Genomic DNA, 22,330 nt, shown 5'->3' on the forward strand with positions numbered 1-22,330 from the left:
CATTTTCTGTTTTTGGTCTGTTCCCCGATTGACCTTCCGACCTCTCGGAACTGGAAGAGGAGTATTCAGGGCAACTCAGAGGAACTCGTTGTTCCAACAAGAACTTTGAGAAAACGCTCCAGAAGAGGGGCGATTTTCAACTCCTGGGAAGACTGTCACAATCATATCATCAACTGTTATATCAAAACCTAAAAAGGCATTGACGACCTGAGATTTCAATGGACTTAGATGCTGAAGAAAAAATTGACAACATTCCAGAAAGCCTTCAGGAAAAGAAGAGATGATTTCCCAATGTTATTTCTGGAGGACTGTCTGCTTACTGGAGGCAGTGGTATGAAATTTCTCTCTGTGCAAGGTTGTTCCATTATGGGTTATGGGAAGAACTGCTGAGAAGATGGGACAGCACCAACCTCTGCACAGGGAAGAATTTCAATGAAAAAGTGTTGAATGAGCAAGAAAATGGGAGGTTTTCTCACCTGTTTTCCCAGTGAGGTAAGTAGTGGTAATTTATGGCACTCTGTGCAATACAGAGGCCATTATATGATTCCCGACAGTAGAGGGAGTGGGCAGAGTGTATTAATGCTGGGAAGCCAGCTGCAGACTGCTAGGCATAGAGCCCCAATCTCCCAGTGTAATATTGGGAGATCCGTCGATCCCCCCATCCCCGATATCACCCCCCTCCTCCATGGAGCCACCTTGATCACCAACCTCCAACCCCGATACAATTATATCCCCTTCCGTCCCACAATGATCTCCCCCCCGCTTCCCCATCAGTCTCTGTCCCCATTGAAAACTGCCTCATCAGGCCCTGGCCCCTCAGGCCCTGCCCCCTTGGCACTGCCCAGTGGGCCCTGCCATGGTCCCAGGCTAGCAATGCCAGGTTGGCACTGCCCAAGGAGCACTGTTCACTCCGCCTCTGTCCATCTGGGGGGCCTTCAATGGCCTCTGGTCCCAGTGGCGAGGCCATCACATCTGAGGAACTCCACCAGCGAGGTCAGAAAGATAAGTGAGCTAGGGCAATTGTGTTCTGGGCTCACTAATTACATTAAAATAAACTAATACATATTTAAATCAACATTGTGCCTTTCCCAGGTGCGAGGCTGACTACGCCAGCAGAACGGGGCTGGCAATATTGGGAGGGGTGAGAAATTGAGTACAAGGCCAATCTTTCACCTCTCACTGATATTTCCCAACCTGCTTTGCTACTTAACCAGCAGATCAGAAAAACAGTCCAGCATATTTAAATACTGATTTAAATATGTCAATCTGGTTCAGATTGCATGTGGAAATCGTGGGCTGGAAGATAGTGGCGAGGTTTCACACCAGCGCAGAATGTGCTAAACCACTCACTCTGATTCTCCACCCAGTTCTGCCTTAACACAACCTGCGCTGGGCACAATACAGCTGAAAAATCGCAGCCTTAATGTACGTACACCAACTGGCAGCCTGAGATCAACTCATCCAGCACAGACTGAAGATGGAATCCTGGATGTTTTTAGTTTATATAGATCAACTTCTAGATGTGACCTTAGCAACTCAACCATCAACGTTTGTAACTGCTCTAATTGAAAATATCAGTACAGATATATTTATATATTGTAGATTACAACAGTGACCCAGATTTGGCTGTCAAATAATGGTGATGGTAATGATATTTACATTTACTTAAATGTAAATGATACAATAAGTTACAGATGCAATAACTGAAAGTTACCAGCTGAGTTGAGCCACTCCGCTGTTATATTGGTGGAAATTGGCATCTCACTGTCTGCCTTACCACTGGAATGTATTGAATGCTGTGTCATTGCTGTATTTGAAAGACATGAACTAAACACAGCAAAAGCATCAAGTCTATTTTCTCTTACAAGCTCAAATATCCTTTTAATGATGTGATAACCATTAATTACTGCCCATCAATCTCTCTGACACTGAAAATGAACTGTTAATTGTGAATCTCATGCTCTCAGCCATTAATTGTTGTTGGAGATTTTTAAAATGTTATTTAAAATGTAAACAACTTTTAGTTTATTGTTGCTGTCCCTTTCTTTCTCTATCTCCTTTTTCTCTTTATCTCTGTTGTGCACCAGATGTTGCATTGAATTTATTCACTCTAAATTATACTTCATTCTGACTCCTTCTGAGGCTGTTTATTTCACATTCCTGCAATTGTATTGGTTGCAGGGATACACAATTGCTTTCCTTGTAATATCAGGTGTCAGATGCCCTGTTTCCTCACCATGCTATTAACCACTTGCACTTTCAGCAACTTGTCACACAAAGAGATAGTAACCCTAAACATACAGCAGGAAATCTAACTAATGGCAGATGCCATTAAGGTGCCCTGCAACAGCAAGATCTGGGCCAATGGTGCAATCCACAATATCATTAAGTGTTGGATTTCTGTCAAATTTCTTTTATGTTGGGACGCCTTCTTCTAATTATTTGTTCAGTGGGGAACAATATGGTAGAGGAAGTAACAATGTCACCTAAATACAGACAGGTTGAAGCTGCCTTCTGAAATTTAATTGTAATGTGCATTGTTATAGCCCTGGCTGGAGATTCTGCCCAATAACTATCCTGCACTAGGCTGAAATAGTAACAAAGCGCAATACACAGAAACATTTATCTACAATCTCATCTGTTAATGCCAAACATAAATATGTGTTTTGGCCTGTTTAGCAGTTTACACATGGTTTATTCATTTACAAATCCAAATCAATTAAAATTGCTTGTTGAAAACATGCTTGTTTCTCTTTTCGACTTTTCTCATTTTATGTGGGCAAATGCTGGTTGATTTGAAGGATGAACGACCAACATTGTGGCGGTAACATAATGGCCTAAAAATACATAATTGACATTTAAAATTTAGATTAATATCCTCACATCTTCTAAAGGTTAGTGCGGATCAGTACTATTTCTGTCAGCATCCTTACTGTAGAGCTCAGTCTAATTAATGGCAATAAATTGCGTGGTTAAAGTCGGATTACATTCAGAGGACTGTGTGACACAGATAGAGATGAATAACGGAAGGTTGCCAATGTAGGTGATGAGACTCTTGGTCCCAGGCTTGTAATAAGAAACCAGCCTAGGTGACTTCTTTGTCATTGATTGTCAGGGGCTTGCGTAGTTCAGACATTGTGTGCCACTGAATGTGAGGTATGCATGTGTTAAATAAAGAAATGCTCTAAAAATACTGATGACTCTCTGAGCTCTGTAACAATATGTCGTTCATGACCTTCTCCGAACCCCCTCTAAACTGGGAATTCAAATTTAAGGAAATATTTACTGATTCTGACGTTTATTTTGAAGCTGATCAGAAGTGTTTCTGTTCCGTATTTCAATACAGAAGCAGCGATTCATCCTGATTGTTTGAGGCTTTCCTCTATAGTTGCATGGTGAAGTTTTAATTGCATCAAATTAATTGAACAGATTAATGTTCAATTTGGAATAATACAGCATTATTAAATATTCAGGTATCAGTTAATATTCTGTCCTGCTTTCATTTCATATATCCCCACGATAATTAACATCGTAATTTTGGATAGAATTAGATTGCTCTTAGATTTGTGATCTGAGTGGTGTGACGGAAAATCGGTATGCATTAAAAAGATAAAGCCTCAGTTGAATCAAATTTGAAACTCCAGAACGATTGGGGAGCATGGTTATTCTAGAATATTAGTCATAAAGGTGCGATTCTGGCACTCGGCATCTAAGTGTCATTTCACTTAAGTTATACATTCAGATTTAAAATTATACAGCATACACTTCTGATCGATGTTAGCCGAAACCAATCATTTTCATAATCTGCAACATTCAAATAAATTCCTTGACTTGTAAAAGACTGCCTCAAAGATGTGTGACTTTCTTTGAAAATCAAGTGTTTATATTCTGTTCCATAGGATGTTCAATTGAGTTTTTTAATAATTTTTTTAAAATTGGAAATTCAGATCCTTCTGTTTTGTATTCAAGAACTGCTGACGACTGTTTGGCTAAGCTGAATTCTTACCTGTCAATCTCATGAAAGGAGCCTAGGGTTCACTAAAATGTATGCTGCCATTTGCTATCCAAATTCAGTGCACTTAGAATTCAGATTGTGTTGGTTGTATTCGTTCTCCCTGGGGTGAAGGGCATTTACACCGTGTAGCAGGGAAGAAAGAGTGCTTGCCTCCAGAAGGAACCTTGTGTGGACCCTGATATACTTAATATTGTTGTCAGGAATTGGGCTGAATTGAAGTAATTAAGAAAAAGGGAAAACTTGCAGCATGCACAGTGCTTTGTACTTGCTCACAGAAGTGTGATAATCAGCACTGCTACAGTAGCCTGCAGACAGATTGGTTCAAGAAACTGAAGAGAATTGCAGACTGAGAAAGATAATCCTTTGTTTGAGCTAACACATTCCTATATTCTGGCATTTTACCCTCTGCACTGGAGACTACAGGCTTCTGCTTCAAACCTGGGGAAACCGAAGGGAACTCTACAAGCTCACTGCAAGGAATCTGGGCTCCTCCTGACTTGTAATGGTTAGTTTAAGAGATCATTCCTTGATCTTTTTTTATGCAAATGGTACTTGCAGTCTAGCGGTATTAATGTTACATGCTTGTCAGTTTTAAAAAAGACTTATTGGGATTGTTATTGAGTGAAAGCTCACCGCATGGTATTCCCTGTGCAGTTGCGTTTAATCGAGCCTATTTTTTTCTAGGTTGTGAGTGGTACTATTTGCATATTTTTTGCATTAGTATGCAGTTATGTGATATGAAATGCTCTGCAGAGTTGGAGATATGTGAGTTTTAGTTTTTATACCTCTTGGAAATGTTCTACTGTGGATAAAGGTGACATGTTGAAGAATGCAGTCTGTTTGTTACCCAAGCATCAACTCTTTTTGACATCTATTTTTTTCTTACAATAGCTAGAATTTATTTAAAATGAGGGTACGGAGATATAAATTCCTCGCACATATTTTATAGCAAAATTAGAGGGCAAGGAAAAAAAAATCTTCCTTTCAGAAATCCCCCAAGATTTCAGAATTGATTCTAAGCAGCAAGTAATTGCACATCTTCCCTGAATTATCCTACTTGCTTTGATCTTTTTTGAAATCACCCACTTTCAATGGCCACTAATTGTCTAAACTAATAGCTTCAGACCTCGGAGCAGCTTTTAATTACTTGTGGCATTAAACTGAAGTATTGGATTATTGGAATTTTCAGACAGGTTGTAAATATATCAAAATGGGAATTTATGTATCCCAGCTTTGCTCAGCTGATCACATTTTACCTTTTTTTTGTTCAGAGCTAATTAACTAAAATGCTAACAAGCTTTTAGGGCATAGGAGATTTGAAAAGGACAGGAATGGAGTTCTTGATACATTGTTCAACGTCCAGATGTCTGTGCAGGTTGTTAATACAGAATTAATAGCTGTCAGGGAGTCAGAACCAGAGACTACAACCAGCAAATGTTTAGAAAGATTGCCAGGTCTACAGCTGAAAGACAGGCAATATTTTGGGGTTGCACAGAAAGAATAAGATACATCTGTGCATCACACTGGTAGGATATGTGACTGGATCATCTGTGTTTTTCTAGGGAAAAACATAACTATTTGCACACCTAGCCCACACATTTTTTAAGTGAGGTATCTAATTTTAAAATATTCTGATGGCAAGGGAATTACTTTCTGAACCATACACACAGTAATTGTACGTTTAACCCTACGTTCTGATTAGTCATGTCTTAAATTATACTTTTATTCTCTAGATAGGCAGTTCATCTTTTAAACGAGGTATCTGTTTTACATTAATTCACCCATGAGATGGCATTGATGAGAAATGTTATAAAAAATAAATGAGGCTAGCAGTAAACCAATTGTCACACTATGTGTAAAGTGTACATGTGTAAATTGCCGTGGAGTTATATTTGTAATTGTGTCCATAGGCAGAAATGATCATTAACCTCTGATCATGTATCTCGGGTCAGGGTGGAGTATAAACTTGTTGTGTAAGCAGTGCCTTTATCTTGTTATATAATTCAGCATTTTCCAATCTAATTGATACGTGGAATTGTTAATAATGAACTCCCTGTGGCTGATCAAAATGCAATGATGACTGTGTTTAGCTGTAGGAGCTAATTTGGAACTCTGTGCTAGCTGTCATATACCTTGTACAGTGAGAAGTAAAATAGGGATAGTGTGTAATCATTTTGTACTGTTATGATTTATTTAGTTTAGTAACAGTGTTAGCATTCTTATAAATCTGAAAAGAACTTGAAAAATATATGCGTTTAAAAAGTACAATATGCTCACTCATTTTTGTAAGTGTCAGTGACTTTTGTGAACTGAAAATGTCCTAAACAGCTGGAAGATGATCGTTTTAACTGCACTGTTGTGCTTTTGATATCAGAAAATGAAATAATTCAACCAACCATGTCAAATAATAGAGCAGCTCTGTGTTTGAGACATAACACAATCTTTCATAATTGATTCTGCTTATGTGCCACAGAACCAAATGTTGCAAATTGAACATTAAATGAGAAATGAATTTTATGCAAAGACATCAACAATGTTTGATTTTAAACTCCAGATAAGTTGCATTACATCATTTGAAAATTTTCAGTAATGTCTGTGACTATTAAATTCAAAGTGTACTCCTCAAGGCTTTTATCAAAGATGTGATTTTTAAACTATACCAAAGATGTTCATGAGTTTGAATATGATATAATCCCCCTTGTGTTTATCTCTTACAACCCAAATGATAGGCACCTGGACTCGTAGAATTCCTACAGTGTAGAAAGAGGCCGTTTGGCCCATCAAGCCTGTGCTGATCCCGATCTCACTTAGGCCCTATTCCCATAACCCCACAAATTTATCCTGCTACTCCCCCTGACACTAGAGTCAACTTAGCACGGCCATTCAACCTAACCTTCGCATCTTTGGACTGTGGGAGGAAACCGGAGCATCCGGAGGAAGCCCACGCAGACACGAGGAGAATGAACAAACTCCACACTCCAATTTTCGAGGATGGAATTGAACCCAGGTCCCTGACGCTGTGAGGCAGCAGTGCTAGCAACTGTGCCGCCCTAAGCCTATTTCATTTCCTATTTCTTTGGCCCATTGGAGTGGTATGGTGGCAGAGTGATTAGCTCTGCTGCCTTGCAGCGCCAAGGACCCAGGTTCAATTTTGACTTTGGGTGACTGTCTATTCTCCCTGAGTCTGTGTGGGTTTCCTCCAGGAGCATTGGTTTCCTCCCACAGTCTAAAGTTGTGTGGGTTGGATTAATTGACCATGCTCATTTGCCCCTTAATGTCAAGGGGACTAGCAGGGTAAATACATGGGGTTACAGGCATAAGGTTTGGGTGGGCTTGTTGTCGGTGCAGGCTCAATGTTGTACTGTAGGGATTCTATGGTTCCATCTAGTGCAGCGTCTTTTTTTTAGTGTGGCATTCGTGTAGTGTTTACTCACCAATTATGGATTCCCTCTAGCTTCTGGTGGATGTCAATGCAGAAACCTCACTGTGAGAGCCAAGAGTAAAATTCTGTCCAGTACTACAGTCTGACGGCCTGATGGCCCGCACACACTCAATTCCTGCCACAAGTTAAAATCGGGATGGCCAACTAAAGCCAGCTAACCCCCTCTTGACCTTTTTCTCCACTAAAAGCTGACACATTTCCTGGATTAGTTGGCTAACATCGTAACTCCCAAGTTTGGCCAGCCAGTTGGAGATCTGACAGCTCAGCAGCCTTGGGTGTTCTACAGGGAGTGGTGGCCTGTGTTGGGGGGGGGGGGGGGTGTCTTTCGGGTGTGGCCTGTGTTGGGATTGCATGTAATAACTGAGGATGGTGTTGTCACAAGCAGATAGGTGGGATCTGGGACTGCAGGGCTTGTCACGCAAACTCCAGTGTGGTTGGGGGTGGCTATTACTTGTTTCCCAACATCGTGAAGGATTCCCATTGCTGGTAAAATGCCAGCGGTGATGGCAAGTGGCCTTAGTTGGCCACTAATTGGCTCCACTGGTTTGAACAAGAGGGTCATCTGCCATCTCCCTTGCTGCTGGCAAGATGGTATGGCAGTGGAAAGGATATCAGAGTCTGCTGTCCATGCCATTGTTACACAGCCATAAGATTTCCCTCTTCATGCTGATGGTTCCAACATCTCTGTATTTTCATTTTTATTCATGACCCTGAAGCCTTTCAACATTGTCTCCACGTTGTGGCATGTTCTTGCTATCCATCTGTCTCAACAACACTACCTCGCAGTGGGGCTGCTGGCCCTCCAATTGGATTTCCCCTGACTAAGTTCTATCTGCAAATGTTAGTTGGACAGTGAACGCGGAGGGAACCTAATTATGGGCAGCCTCATGTAAGGCTGGGCTGCAGGGCAGACCTCTGACTCGAGGACTTTGGAAGCTACAAATGATCCCTTCGTGAATAAATTTTAAATTTGGAAAGAATCTGCAAAGGGATATAAAAACAAGTTAAGGGACTGGGCAAGAAAGTGGCACATGGAACATAATGTAAGCCAATGTGCGACTATTCATTTTAGTAGGAAGAATAGAAAGAGAGAATATTTTTAAACATTTGGCACTCTGTCAGTTGCTGGGATTCAAATGTTGGTGTCTTAGTGTACAAAATTCAGAAGGTTAACCTACAGGAATATCAAGCAAACTGTGTTCCTGAGGACTGAAGTGTAAGAGTGAGAAAGCCTTGCTGCAATTGTCCAGAACTTTGGTAAGGGTAAACAGTAATACTGTACAGTTTTGTTCCCCATGGCTAAGGAAGTCTATGCTTGCCTTAGATGTGGTGCAACAAAAGTTCTAGGAGAGATTGAGTAGAATGGGCATAGATTCACTTTGGGTATCGAGAATGATAGGTGATATAATTGAAACTTGTAAGATTCTGAGAGGGTAAGATTGGACAGTTGCTTCTCTCGGCTGGAGAATACAGAACTAAGGGGCACGGTCTCAGGATGAGGAGGAATTTCTTCACTCTGAGGCTTGTGAATCTTGCAGTTCTCCACCACAGGGAACTGTAGATGCTCAGTCATTCATGGTGGAGATTGATGGAAATCATGGGGCTCAGGTGGGAAAGTGGAATAAATGATGGAGCAGGCTGGAGGGGCTCTGTGGCCTACTCTGACTCCTATTTCTTATGCATGTGTTAAGATGTATCTGTCAATTATTTGTGTCTTAATTTTTTTACATTTTTAAAACAAGTCATTTATTTGCCAGTGGTTCCTTCTGGCCTTACCTTGGAACCGGAGATTAATTAGTACCTGTCAATCTACAGAGAAATACAGCTAGCAACAGGAAATGCCCTTTAAATGACCTCAGCAGCTTTCCAATAGCAATTAGCTTGCAGTTGACCTTGACAGCAGCTAGATATTTTTGCAAAAAACCAGCAGTTCTATGCAGCTCGAATTTTGCTGAGAATAATGTGTTGTTTATTACAAAATGTTCCTGTCCTTATAAAACAGCGTGTGGGGTGATTAATTTTTTCCCCTCTGTGCTCAATAAATGGGTAGGTGGAGCATGTTTAGTGAATGTCAGAAAGAGTTGGCATGGAACCTGTGCAATTATGGGGGTCATCCATCATTATCATGCATTCAGTGACTTGCCAGGGTAAGACATGCTTCTATTAGGCAGCTGGCTGGATTTGAGACAGGAGATTGAGCAGACCAGCCACTTATCAAGGGCCTGTGATTTAGCCTGAAAGGGGAGGTGTACTTTTCGTCAGGGATAAAAAAGAGCAATACATGCTGAGCAACAGGCAACTTGTTCCGGAAGAACTACAGCACCCCTCAAATCTGAAAAATGGCCAGCTGCTAACAGAAAAACGTTGCCCGTTTTTAAGAGACAGCAGCTAAGGATCCCTTTTTTTAAATATTAGTGGAAATCATGACCCACAATTTGTCAGCACGGTTGCTGGGAAGGATCAGGATCAAGCAGAGAAAGACATAAATGGCAGTGAGGGTGAAGAGGTCTAAATGACATCACCTAGCTCCTGTTTGCACAAGGTTTTCATCAGGTTCTGATGGGAGCTCATGCCATTAAGTTTCGATGCTCTCTTAAAATTGTTAAGTTAGTTGCTCCCTTTTGGTTCTGCTTTTCAGCTCTTTTCGAGCACAAGTGGGTAGAATTCAGTCAGGAACTGCTTCTTGTATTCTTGGAGCTGAACAGCAGGATAGTGTGGTGGCACAGTGGTCAGCACTGCTGCCTCACGGCTCCGGGGACCCAGGTTCAATTCCGACCTTGGCTGGCTGACTGCGTGGATTCTGCATATTCTCCCCATGTCTGTGTGGGTTTCCTCCAGGTGCTCCAGTTCCCTCCAACACTCCAAAGATTTGCAGGTTCAATGGATTGGCCATGCCCCTTCATGTCCCAAGATGTGTAGATTAGGGAGATTAACCATGGTAAATGGTTATGGGGATAGGGCATGGTTTCTGTGCAGCACAAATCTTGCCCGTGCATGCACAACTCTTCCCACTTGAGAAATGTTTTTGAGTTTTCCCAACAGTGGCAAAGCAATAATTGGTGTGCGTTCCATATAGTCTAACTCTTGCCTTGATGAATGAGGTTGATCATATTATTTAAATCCAATTTAAAAACCATGGATCAATTCTTTATCCATGGCTTGGTTATTAACCTGGGAACACTGTCTGCTGGTTATGGGCCTGCACTTGTTGAGCACAATTTCTAAAATCTTCATTAGTGAAGACTGCCACTGTGTGAGCAATAGAGTTAGTGCATAGAAATCCATGCTCAGTATTGATATGGACGAGAATATTGCCTTGCTGGGAGTAGCTGAAAATGAATGCGGTACAAGTGGGGACAACCAACAGTTAAGTATCTGAATTAATATTGGATCTTGGGGGTTGATGAAGCAATTTGTGATAGCTTGCAAATACGATTAATGCTTGATGCAATAGAAGCACAAGAGAATTTCTGGAATTTGTTTAAGGGGAAACAAATCAAACAACAATGAGTGTGTGGGAGAACACCAGCCCAGTTCCAGATTATGTATGTTAATTACACAGAATTTACTGGGGGGAGAAAACAGAAATAATTATCTGAAAACCTATCGCAATGCCCTTCTGAGGATTCATGGCTGTTAAATGTTACTTTTGAGGTGACGTGGACTTTTACCCTTTTTATTTTTCTAAAGCTGAACTCTCCCAGCTTACTTGAATAATTACTTACTCACTGGATAATTTCTTAACAATATCCTCTCTAGGTCAGAAGGATAAAAAGCATTTTTCATAATCATTTAACATTACCAGAACGGTTATTCTTTCTCCTGATGCTTTTTACTGTCCATAAACAAAAGGAACAGTTTACCAAATGGACTAGTCACCTGTTTTCTGGCAAAGCTATATATGTGGTTAAAATGAAATATTTTTGGTTGATCAGCAGAGAATCTAAGTTGTTGGCCTAGAATGCCAATCTGACATTGCTGAGGTCAAGTTTTAACTGTGACCAGTTTAGTGGCACCTAGGACTTCCAGCAGGAGAATTCCCTGCTTGAAATGACAAGGAATGATATCAGAGCCAGTGGGCAGAGCAACACTCAAAACAGGAGCCTGAGGATACCAAGGACTCAAGGGAACTGTCTCCAACAAAAATGAAAAGGAATTGGTATAGAATGGAGATGCACCGGAGAGGCAAGACAAGGGTTAGGGAAATCCAAGGATTGCTGGGCTTGGAGGATAGTTCCTGTTTCTCAAAAATACGCAGTAACCTGATTCTTTCTGGCCACTCCCAGGGTCCCACCATGGTTCAGTTCTTTGGGTTGGTGCATTTGCACCTCCCAAGTACAGAAGTGACAATTCTGTCATAGTGTTGATGGCATCATTGGGTCTTAACTTTCCAATATCGAAGACTGCAATCTTTTCCATGTTAGATTGCAGAGGTAGATGTTAGATCAGTTAATAAGTCTAATTATTTAAAATCAGAGAATTACTCATAATAGACAGCACAGAAATAGGACATTCAGCCCATTCCAGTGATTATGCTTAACTCGTGCCTGCTCTTATCCTTCCTGAGCTAACCCTATCAGCATAACGCTTATCCAGCTTCTTAATTTTTTTTATTTGTTCGTGAGACATTGGCATCCCAGTCACCCTTGAACTGAATGGTTTGCTAGGCCGTTTCAGAGGGCTTTGGAGTTACATGTAGGACAGACCAGGATGGCAGATTTCCTTCCCTAAAGGACATTAGTGAAGCAGGTGGGATTTTCTGGCAATTGTTTCATGATCATCATTAGGTTCTTAATTCCAGATTTTTTTTTATTGAATTCAAATTCCGTGGTGAGATTCAAACCCGAGCCCCCAGAAGATGGGTTTCTCTGGATTAATAGCAGTAATACCACTAAGCAATCGCCTCCCCTATTACTCCCCCATTGCATCTATATTACTCATCTCAATTACTGCCTCTTGTATTGAGTTCCAAAGCATTTCATAATTTTGTAGACTTCTATTAGATTATCCCTTAACCTTCAGTTTTTAAGAGAAGAGAGACTTGGTCTGTACATTTTTTCCTGATAGCTATAACTTTTTCAGTTCTGGTATCACCTTTGCAAGTGTCCCCCCACCCCGCTCCAGTGTGTCTCTATCCTTAATTGCATAATACGGCCACCAGAACTGTTCACTGTTCCCCAAGCGTGACCTAACTAAGGTTTGAAGTTCAGTACAACTTCTCTACTTTTTAAATTTGTCCATCTAGACGTAAACCCGAGTGCTTGGTTGCCTTTTTTTTCATGGTCTTGTTAATCTGCATCACTACCATTTAGTGATTTCTGTATTTGTACTCCCAGATGCCTTTGTTTCTCTGCCTCAGAGATTTATTTTCTAGATAATATGCAGCCTTCTTATTTTTTATGCCAAAATATAATACCTCCCCCTCTTTCTATGTTGAAATGTATTTGTCAATTATATGTCCATTCTGTGTCTTGTAATTAGTTTCAGTCCTCCTCAGTAATAACTGACCCCCGTGTTGCCTACAAGTCTTGAAATTGTGTTTTAGATTCCAAAACCTAAATTGTCAATACAAACCGTGGATAACAGTGCAATAGAACTTATTTTTGTGGGACCCCACTTCCCACTTTCCCAAATAGTAAGGATAGACAACAACATCTCCTCCTTCATGATCATCTTCAACACCGGTGCCCCACAAGGCTGTGTTCTCAGCCCCTACTACACTCCTTATACACCTATGACTGTGTGGCCAAATTCCCTCCAATTTGAATTTCAAGTTTGTTGATGACACCACCGTAGTGGGTCGGATCTCAAACAATGATGATACTGAGTACAGGAATGAGATAGAGAATCAGATGAACTGGTGCGGCAACAATAATCATTCCCCCAATGTCAACAAGACGAAAGAGAGTGTCATTGACTTCAGGAAGCATAAAGGAGAATATGTCCCTGTATACATCAACAGGGATGAAATAGAAAGGGTCGAAAGCTTCAGATTTTTAGGTGTCCAGATCACCAATAACCTGTCCTGGTCCCCCCATGCTGACACAATAGTTAAGAAAGCCCACCAACACCTCGACTTTCTCAGAAGACTAAGGAAATTTGGCATGTCAGCTACGACTGTCACCAACTTTTACAGATACATCATAGAAAGCATTCTTTCTGGTCATGTCACAGCTTGGTATGGCTCCTGTTCTGCTCAAGACCGCAAGAAATTACAAAAAGTCGTGAATGTAGCCTAATCCATCACGTAAACCAGCCTCCCATCCATTAACGCTGTCTACACTCATGCTGCCTTGGCAAAGCAGCCAGCATAATTAAGGACAGCATGCACCCTGGACATTCTCTCTTCCACCTTCTTCTGTTGGGAAAAAGATACAAAAGCCTGAGGCAATGTACCAACCGATTCAAGAACAGCTTCTTCCCTGCTGCTGTCAGACTTTTGAATGGACCTACATTATTCAGTTGATATTTCTTTACACCCTAGCTATGACTGTAACACTACATTCTGCACTGTCTCGCGTCCTTCTCCATGAGCAATATGCTTTGTCCATATAGCGCACAAGAAACAATACTTTTTACAGTACATGTGACAATAAATCAAATAATTCAAACCTTCTGCCTTTCTGAACTTAATTACCTTAACGAGTTATTCTCTGTGCAGGATTCTCCGATCCTGTCTGTTGCCATCCTGCTGCAAGTGAGAACAGAGAATTTGACATTCCAGCCTAAACTCTATTCATTCTCAATGGCACCAGAGAATTCCAGCTCCAAAGAAGGATGGAAGTTTTTGGCATTTGGCTTGCAGCCAGCTCCATTCTATCACTTGTCCCCTGACTCAACATGCACTGACCTTATTCATTATAGTTGATTTATTTTTTCTTTAAAAAATTCATAGACTTTTGCTAGCCAATGCATTAAGGAGGCAAGTTGGGAAAATAGAATTGGAATGCAGATCAACCATGATGCCTTTAAGTGGCAGAACAAGCTTCAGGGCCTAAATGGCCTGCACTCATCTACATGATATATTGTATATCTCATGTACCTATTTGTTATGATGAGCAATTATGATATTACAAATCTTTTAAGAAAAATATACTTTAAAGGTCACATTTTTAAACCTTGGACTGAGTGCAAAGATTGTTCTCAAAAGCGCCAGGATACTAGACCGATTAGTGTATCAAATTGTAGTCAGTTTCTGAGAAGACAGAAAATAATCTGAAATTAAATTTTAGTTCACTGTGGTTTCATTTAGGAGATAATAAGGTGTCAGGAAAACAGAGGTAGTTTTTTAACTGATCTATATTTGTATTGTTAAATATTAGAAATAATGTATAGATGTAAGAAGGTTTAATTTAGTGGTTCTCTGCAAGAGGAGTAAAACTCTAGTTAGATTCATGCAACATAAAGGTGTTTGTATGTGTTGGGGTTTTGGTTTAAATCAAATTGTGCTTCAAGAGGGTTACAGCGTTAAAAGTCAACAAACTGAAAGAAGCATAGAAGTCATTGTTTATCAACTAGGGGCATCTTTAGGGAAGGAAGGCTTTTTGAGTTTAGTTTTAGCTGGAATTCATAGCAGTTGATTTTAGAAGGCGAGAGAGGGAACATCTCTCTGTTTTGCTGGAAGAAAAGCCATGCCATGGAGTAATAATTAAGAAAACAAGTGCAGGAAACTTCACAGCTAGAAACTAGAGAAATGAAGATATGTTTCTCGGAATATTGAAGTAAAAAGGAGAAAAGAGAACTGACTTTGGAAACAGGATACTACTTCTGGAAGTCAAATATGAGAAGAGCTGAAGAAGTTGGCTACAGACAAGCCACACATCTGAAGCAAGTGTACTCTGAGGACTGAGTACTTGAGTTTGTGTAAAAGCATTTAAGACAAAGAAAAGCTGAATGGAGAGGTGGAAAACCTGGTGCTGGATGCCTTGTTAAAAGTGGAGCAGAAAGACTAGTCAGAAAACCGAGAGTGGACTTTTAATGCAAACAGCTGATGGAAAGCCTTGTTTAAAAGAAGACGTAAGTGTGTCTTTGTATGTGGAGTTTGGAAAAACTCATATGACAATCATCCAAGGGGATTGTGAGACTAGTTTACGAAAGACCAGTTCAGTGGCATCGGCCATGTGGTCTCAAAGTCTGGTGTGTTATCTTTAAAAACTGTATATTTGTGAAACTAAGGGAGAAAGTAAAAGAGTAGTGTACTATAATCAACTTTTCATGTTTAATAGTTTCTTATTGTTAAAAGCTGATTCATGGCCCTGAATCTCTGTTCTTCTACATTTTCTAAAAGAAAAAGTAAAAGTTATTACTTTTTTGAGCCTTGATTCCATTCTGGGATTCAAACAAAAAGTTTCTTTTGATACTCTACTTTAAGAATGTAAATTTTGCCTAGGCCAGAACAAACGCTAAGAACCAGAGGTGGTAGGAAGTCTGTTTTTAACTGTCAATGCCTTATTTAGAAGATGGATTTTGTTCAAATCACATGATACAGGGGCTACCTTGGCTTTCTGTTGAAGATGTAGCAGGAAATTTCAACCTGTTTTTCAGATCCAGCTTGAGGAATGATCTTGAAACAACTTTAGTGCAGAAGAAAGGAAAACTCCGTTCAACAGGATGGGGCAAAAGGGAATGTTTTAAAGAATGCTACTGGTCTGCCAGAAATAACTAGGCAGCTAAAAATGCGATGCCTGCAGTGGAGAAATAAGGAAGCTCCTCTCCTCCCTGTAAACCTATTACGTCACTCTTTAAAGTAACCCTGGCAATTTGATTTTGGAAGTGATTGCAGCTGCAGAGACAATTCCACAAACTCAAACCTTTCACTTCAGACAATGCAACATCTTGACTCCAAAACATCTGAGGCCTACACTGAATGTAGACCGATCTTCTGAACTTAATTCACATCAACAACTATTGTTTTATCTTTGCTTGTGTCTAATCTTTGTGCATGTATGTTAGTAATTTTATCTTTCCTTAAGTAACTCCCAGAACAATAGTGTGAAATAAATTGACAGTTTTCTTTTAACTAAAAAGGTTTTGCTGCTGGCTTATTTTCCATTGAATTACTCACTCCAAGGGTGAAATACGCATATTCACATTCAAATACATTGTTCAGAGGTCACTCTGGGGAAACACTGTATAAAGTCTATGGCACATTTCAGGAATTTCTCTCCCTCTTTGCCCTTTACACTGTTATTTTCATAGTTTGTATTTGGATAATTAAGTCCCCCATTATCTCCCAGCAGCACTTCATTCTGGAACTCATTACAGCCTTGGTTCAAACTTAGAAAAAAAAGCTGAATTCCAGAGGTAAGTTGAGTGACTGCTCTATGCAACATTTGATTGAGCGTGCATGAAGCCAACTGAGTAAAGTTCATATCAATAGGAATCAGAGTGGGAACTCTACATAGCCTGGTGTCATAGCTAGCACAAAAAATGTTTGCGAGTCATAGTCATAAAGGTTTACAGCATGGAAACAGGCCCTTCAGCCCAACTTGTCCATGTTGCTCTTTTTTTAAAACTCTTAAGCTAATCCCAATCTCCCGTATTTGGCCCATATCCCCCTATACCTATCATACCCATGTAACTATCTAAATGCTTTTTAAAAGACAAAATTGCACCCGCCTCTACTACTACCTCTGGCAGCTTGTTCCAGACACACTCCACCCTCTGTGTGAAAAATTGCCCCTGTGGACACTTTTGTATCTCTCCCCTCTCACCTTTAAACCTATACCCTCTAGTTTTAGACTCCCCTACCTTTGGAAAAAGATATTAAATATCTAGCTGATCTGTGCCCCTCATTATTTTATATACCTCTATAAGATCACCCCTCAGCCTCCCATGCTCCAGAGAAAAAAGTCCCAGTCTATCCAGACTGTCCTTATAACTGAAACCATCAAGACTCAGTAGCGTCCTAGTAAATCTTTTCTGCACACTTTCTAGTTTAATAATATCCTTTCTATAACAGGGTGACCAAAACTGCACACAGTATTCCAAGTGTGGCCTTACCAATGTCTTGTACAACTTCAACAAAGACATCCCAACTCCTGTATTCAGTGTTCTAACCGATGAAACCAAGTATGCCAAATGCCTTCTTGACCACACTGTCCACCTGTGACTCCACGTTTAAGGAGCTATAAACCTGTATCCTTAGATCTCTTTGTTCTGTAACTCTCCCCAGTACCCTATCATTAACTGAGTAAGTCCTGCCCTGGTTCAATCTACCAAAATGCGAGGTGATGCATTTATCTAAATTAAACTCCATCTGCCAATTGTCAGCCCACTAGCCCAATTGATCAAGATCTCGCTGCAATTGGAGATAACTTTCTTCACTGTCCACTATGCCACCAATCTACTCATCATGCCTCCTATATTCTCATCCAAATCAATATAAATGACAAATAACAGTGGGCCCAGCACTGATCCCTGAGGCACACCACTGGTCACAGGCCTTCAGTTTGAAAAACAACCCTCTACAACCACCCTCTTGTCCATTTAGATACCTCACCCTGGGTCCCATGAAATTTAACTTTTTGCAACAACTACCATGTGGAAGTGATGGAAGCCACTCACATTAGCCCCAGATCGTCAGTGCAGATGTAATGTCATAGCCTGAAATATCTTCAACTGCTTCACAATGTAAATTCCCTTGTAATGTCAGAAGTGGGGACATCAATAGTTGTGCAGTGTTCAGAACTCTCTAGATACTGAAGCAATCTGCAAGAGCTGACTAGCATTTAGGCTCAGGCTGATGAGTGCCAAGTAACATTTGTCACACACAAGGGCAAGAAAATGACCATTTAAAACAAGAACAGCCATCTCCCTTTGATATTCAGCTATATTACCATTGCTGAACCCTCCATCAACATTTTGGGGATTAGCACTGAGCAGAACCTTAACTGAACCAGCTATATAAATACTGTGGCTGCAAGAATGGCTCAGAGACTTGGAATTCTGCAGCACATCACTCACCTCTCTTTCTCCAAATCAGTGGTTCCCAATTCTTTATACATCATGGCACACCTCAAAATAATTTTGCTGGACACTTCCTATTTTCTCTGTCTTTGTCCCTGCCTGTCCTCTTGCCAGTTTTTTTTTTAAATATCCCCCTGTCTCTTATGCTTGTTTCAGACTTTTTATGCCCTTGAATTTTCACTTGTGTAGGTGCATGAGACCTTTCTCTTCACCTCCGTGGCTCTGACCAAGGTTAAAAAAAATCAAAACCATGTATGGTTCTTTCCAAGTTGGCACATGCACAGGAGACCCAAGATTTGTCAAGTCTTGGAGATGCTAACCACAGGCCTGAAGATAGGGTTAGTTTTAGTTTAAATACATGAACTTTGAGTCCTTTTTTGCAACACACTATAGGGGACAAGGTTGCCTTCAGGACACACTGGTTGGGAACCACTGCTGTACATGATGTCCGCCATCTACATGGCACAAGTTAGGAGTGTGATTGTTACAATTCCAAATGATATTAACACTGGAGAGGTCAGATCCTGGAGTGAAACCTGGCTTGGTAGGTCTTAACTTTGTATTTTTTAGAAAACTGTGGAGCTAAGTCACTGAACACTGTTCAAAAAAATCTGCTTTTAACAGGAGGAATAAAACATTTATTAAACAAGAAAAATTAACTATATTACACTAGAAAAAAAATTGAAAGGATTTTGATACAGACATCAGAAAATGACTCAACCTCAACAATACCCTTACAGACACAAAAAGCTCCAGTGAGGATTTACCGCTTTCTCAGTGCCAAAGCTTAAGCTGGCTCAGTCTCAAACTGAAAGTTTCCTGTGTGGTTCCACTGGGTTCAGTGTTGGGTCCCTTGCTGTTTTTTTTTGTATAAGAGCAGGATAAAAAGACAAAGCTTCATACAGTACCTGAAAATATTCCAAGGTGCTTCACAGGAATGTTGTCAAACAAAATCTGTCACTGAGGCATGTTCGAAAATTTGGTTGAGGGGGAGGGTTTTAAAGAAGGTCACAAAGGAAGATAGTGAGGTAGATGTGCAGACAGGTTTAGGCAAGGAATTCCAGTGTTTAGGATCTGAGCAACTGAAGCCATGGTGACCAGAACAAATGTTGTGTAAACTGAAAATTAGAGTAGGGTTATGTCAGGAAATAGGTTTTTATACAATGAGTAGTGGCATCTGGAACTTGTTCCTCAAAAATCTGGTGTGGCTCAGTCAATTGAAAAACTGAGATTGATATATTTTTGCTTGGCAACGGTGTATGGGGTATGGTGCCGAGGTGCATAGATGGAGTTAAGATACAGAATGATCATGATCTAACAGAATGGCAGAACAGGTCCATGGGGCTAAGTGGTCCACTTCTGTTCTTGTTCCTTTTCTATGTACCTATATTCCTATATTTTCTATATACCTATATTTAATCCAGCCCACTGTAATAGGAAGCATAGTGGCCAGGCCCACTGAAATGCAGGAGAAGCCCTGTGTCAGTTCCTGGCAGCAGCCAAACCTTTCCCAATTAAGTTAGAGGTGGAAGGGGCTGATGCAGGTTCTCTGGCCAGCAGTGGCAGGATGCCAGTTGACATCTATAATCCTGACCTCCATCACAATTCAATGCTGGCTGAGAAATTAAATACAAGATGCCCGGCTTTCCCATGCCTTCTGAAGGCTGTCCGGAGCGGTTCTCCTGTTGTCAGGCGTGCTGAGTCCAATTGAGGGACCTGGTATTGTGAAGGGAAAGGGGGGAGGGGGGGGTGCTAAAACCCACCTTGCTGTTGCCACTGATACCCTTTGCTGCTTCTGCAATCCACAGTCCAAAGATTGCAGTGATTTGATGAAATCAGTTATGGTATAAAATGGGCTGCCTTTTCATTATTGCCCATATTGTGCAATAGTCTAGGACCCATTTGAACCCAAGTGAGTTGGATAAAGCTCGCGATAGAACAGGTTGTAAATTATGTGAGGAAGGACGTAGTCAATAGGCTAAATGGCTTTTTATCATTTTGCTTTCTGGGAAATTTTTCTTTTCTCAACCATTGTCAGAGCGTAATGGTTAATACTAAATAGACTTCAGCGAATGACCTTCCCATGCTACTGCACAATTATTCTGGGCACGTCCATATTGTGGGCTATAATGCATTGATTACATTCCTCAATGTACTGAGTAAAAATATTTCAGTTGAAGAAGCTACACTATTTTTCTGCAAACATGCATATATCATTCAGATGTTTAGGTTAAAAGTACAGACCTCCTATTTGCTGCCTGCAGTAACTCGAGATGGTATTTCATTTTAAAGAATAGAGGAAAACAGGTTTTTAAAATTAGATAATGCAAAACAATTTGGTTGCAACTCTTGTTTTATTCAGGGCCAGACATAATTGACTTTTCTTTTCATCGACAATGAACAACTAGGGAAATTAACTTTAGCAATAGGCGATGGGAACTCAATGCCATTTCCTTTCCTAATTTAGTTCTACACTTCAGATAAAGGTGTTTGGTGTGAAATGAATTGGGCAAAGAGAATAAATGAGCTTTAATTTAGGAAAGTGATGGTTTCCTCAGAAGGATGAGTCTGCTGCCAGCTGTTTCAATGTGACGTCATGTTTTCTTTGATGAGCTAGCTGAAGGACACAAGCCTTTATATATTAAAAAAAGGAATTTATTTTTGGCTCACCAATTATTGTAGCTTCAAACAGAATTTGTATCTGGGTTTTCAGATTGCATTTATTTTTTGCTTAATATAAAACATTTCTTTGGAATCATTTAATGTGATGAAGTTCTGTTTCAGTTTTCCAGAGTCTAGCCGGGAGAACTGTTCTCATTTTGGGCACCAAGTCTCACAGCAGATGGATTGGCCTCGGAAGGGTTACATTGCTGATTCACCAGAAAGATGCCAGCACTTAAAGGTTTAATTAAGGCTGCATAAACAGGACTTGTATTTCCTTGAATTTATGTGGTTGAGGGATTATCTAACTCATTTCTTTAATACTAGAGATTTGAAAGTGTAGATACAGAGAAACAATTTCCTCAGGAGGGGTAAATCCAGAGCTTTGCCACTTTGGAACAATTTCATGGTATACTTTTTCACACAAAGTATCGTGGAAATTTGGAAATTTCCCCATCAAAAAGCCCCTGAGTCTTCACTCTTCTTTGAACCGGGGAGGATCCCTTAGTTTGATAGTAATGGTGGAGCCAGGCCATTTGGTTGCAGATTGTGATTGAATACAATAATACTGCTGATGGTTGTCCACAGCGCCTCATGGATGCCCTGTTTTGAGCTGCTAAATCTGTTCAAAATCTATCCCACTTAGCAAGATGGAGGATATCTTCCATGTGAAATAGGCATTTAAATAGTGGTTAGCAATGCTGCCTCACAGTGCCAGGGACCTGGGTTCGATTCCCAGCTTGGGTGACCTGAGTGGAGTCTGCAATTCTCCCCATGTCTGCATGGGTTTCCTCCCACAGTCGAAGATGTGCGGGTTCGATGGATTGGCCATGCAAAATTGGCCCTTAGTATAGGGATCTAGCTAGGGCAGATGCATGAAGTTATGGGGATAGGGCCTGGGTGGGATTGTGATTGGTGCACTCAATAGGCCCAATGGCCTCCTTCTTCAACATAGTGATTCTATGAGCCAACATCACTTAAAGTGAGTCTCAGGTCATGACCCCATGTTTCCCAACCCAGGGAAAATGCCAGGTAATGGGAATCAGAAGGCTAGTTTGAAAAGGTGATCTTACACGTCTCCTGTTTCATCCTGTCGACATGGGATTGCTGAGCAATGAAATATGGAAAAAGATGCAAAAGTCTGAGGACACGTACCAACTGACTCCCTGCTGCCTTTAGACTTTTGAATGGACCTACCATGTATTAAGTTGATCTTTCTCTGCACCCTTGCTATGATTGTAACA

General features: G+C 40.6%; 1 protein-coding gene across 3 annotated transcripts in view; it reads left to right on the plus strand.

Annotated features, from left to right (window-relative positions):
* The first annotated feature begins 4,132 nt into the window (after window positions 1–4,132).
* rbfox1 (RNA binding fox-1 homolog 1) overlaps window positions 4,133–22,330 on the plus strand; it is a 1,792,700-nt gene continuing 1,774,502 nt past the window's right edge. For all 3 annotated transcript variants that reach the window (XM_080206634.1, XM_080206632.1, XM_080206635.1), the window contains exon 1: window positions 4,133–4,520. The gene's annotated coding sequence lies outside the window, so the exon portion shown is untranslated. The remainder of the gene's footprint in view (window positions 4,521–22,330) is intronic.

This window comes from Carcharhinus amblyrhynchos, chromosome 18 (assembly GCF_965287045.1).
Source record: "Carcharhinus amblyrhynchos chromosome 18, sCarAmb.v2.hapA, whole genome shotgun sequence".
Classification (NCBI taxonomy): Eukaryota; Metazoa; Chordata; class Chondrichthyes; order Carcharhiniformes; family Carcharhinidae; genus Carcharhinus; species Carcharhinus amblyrhynchos.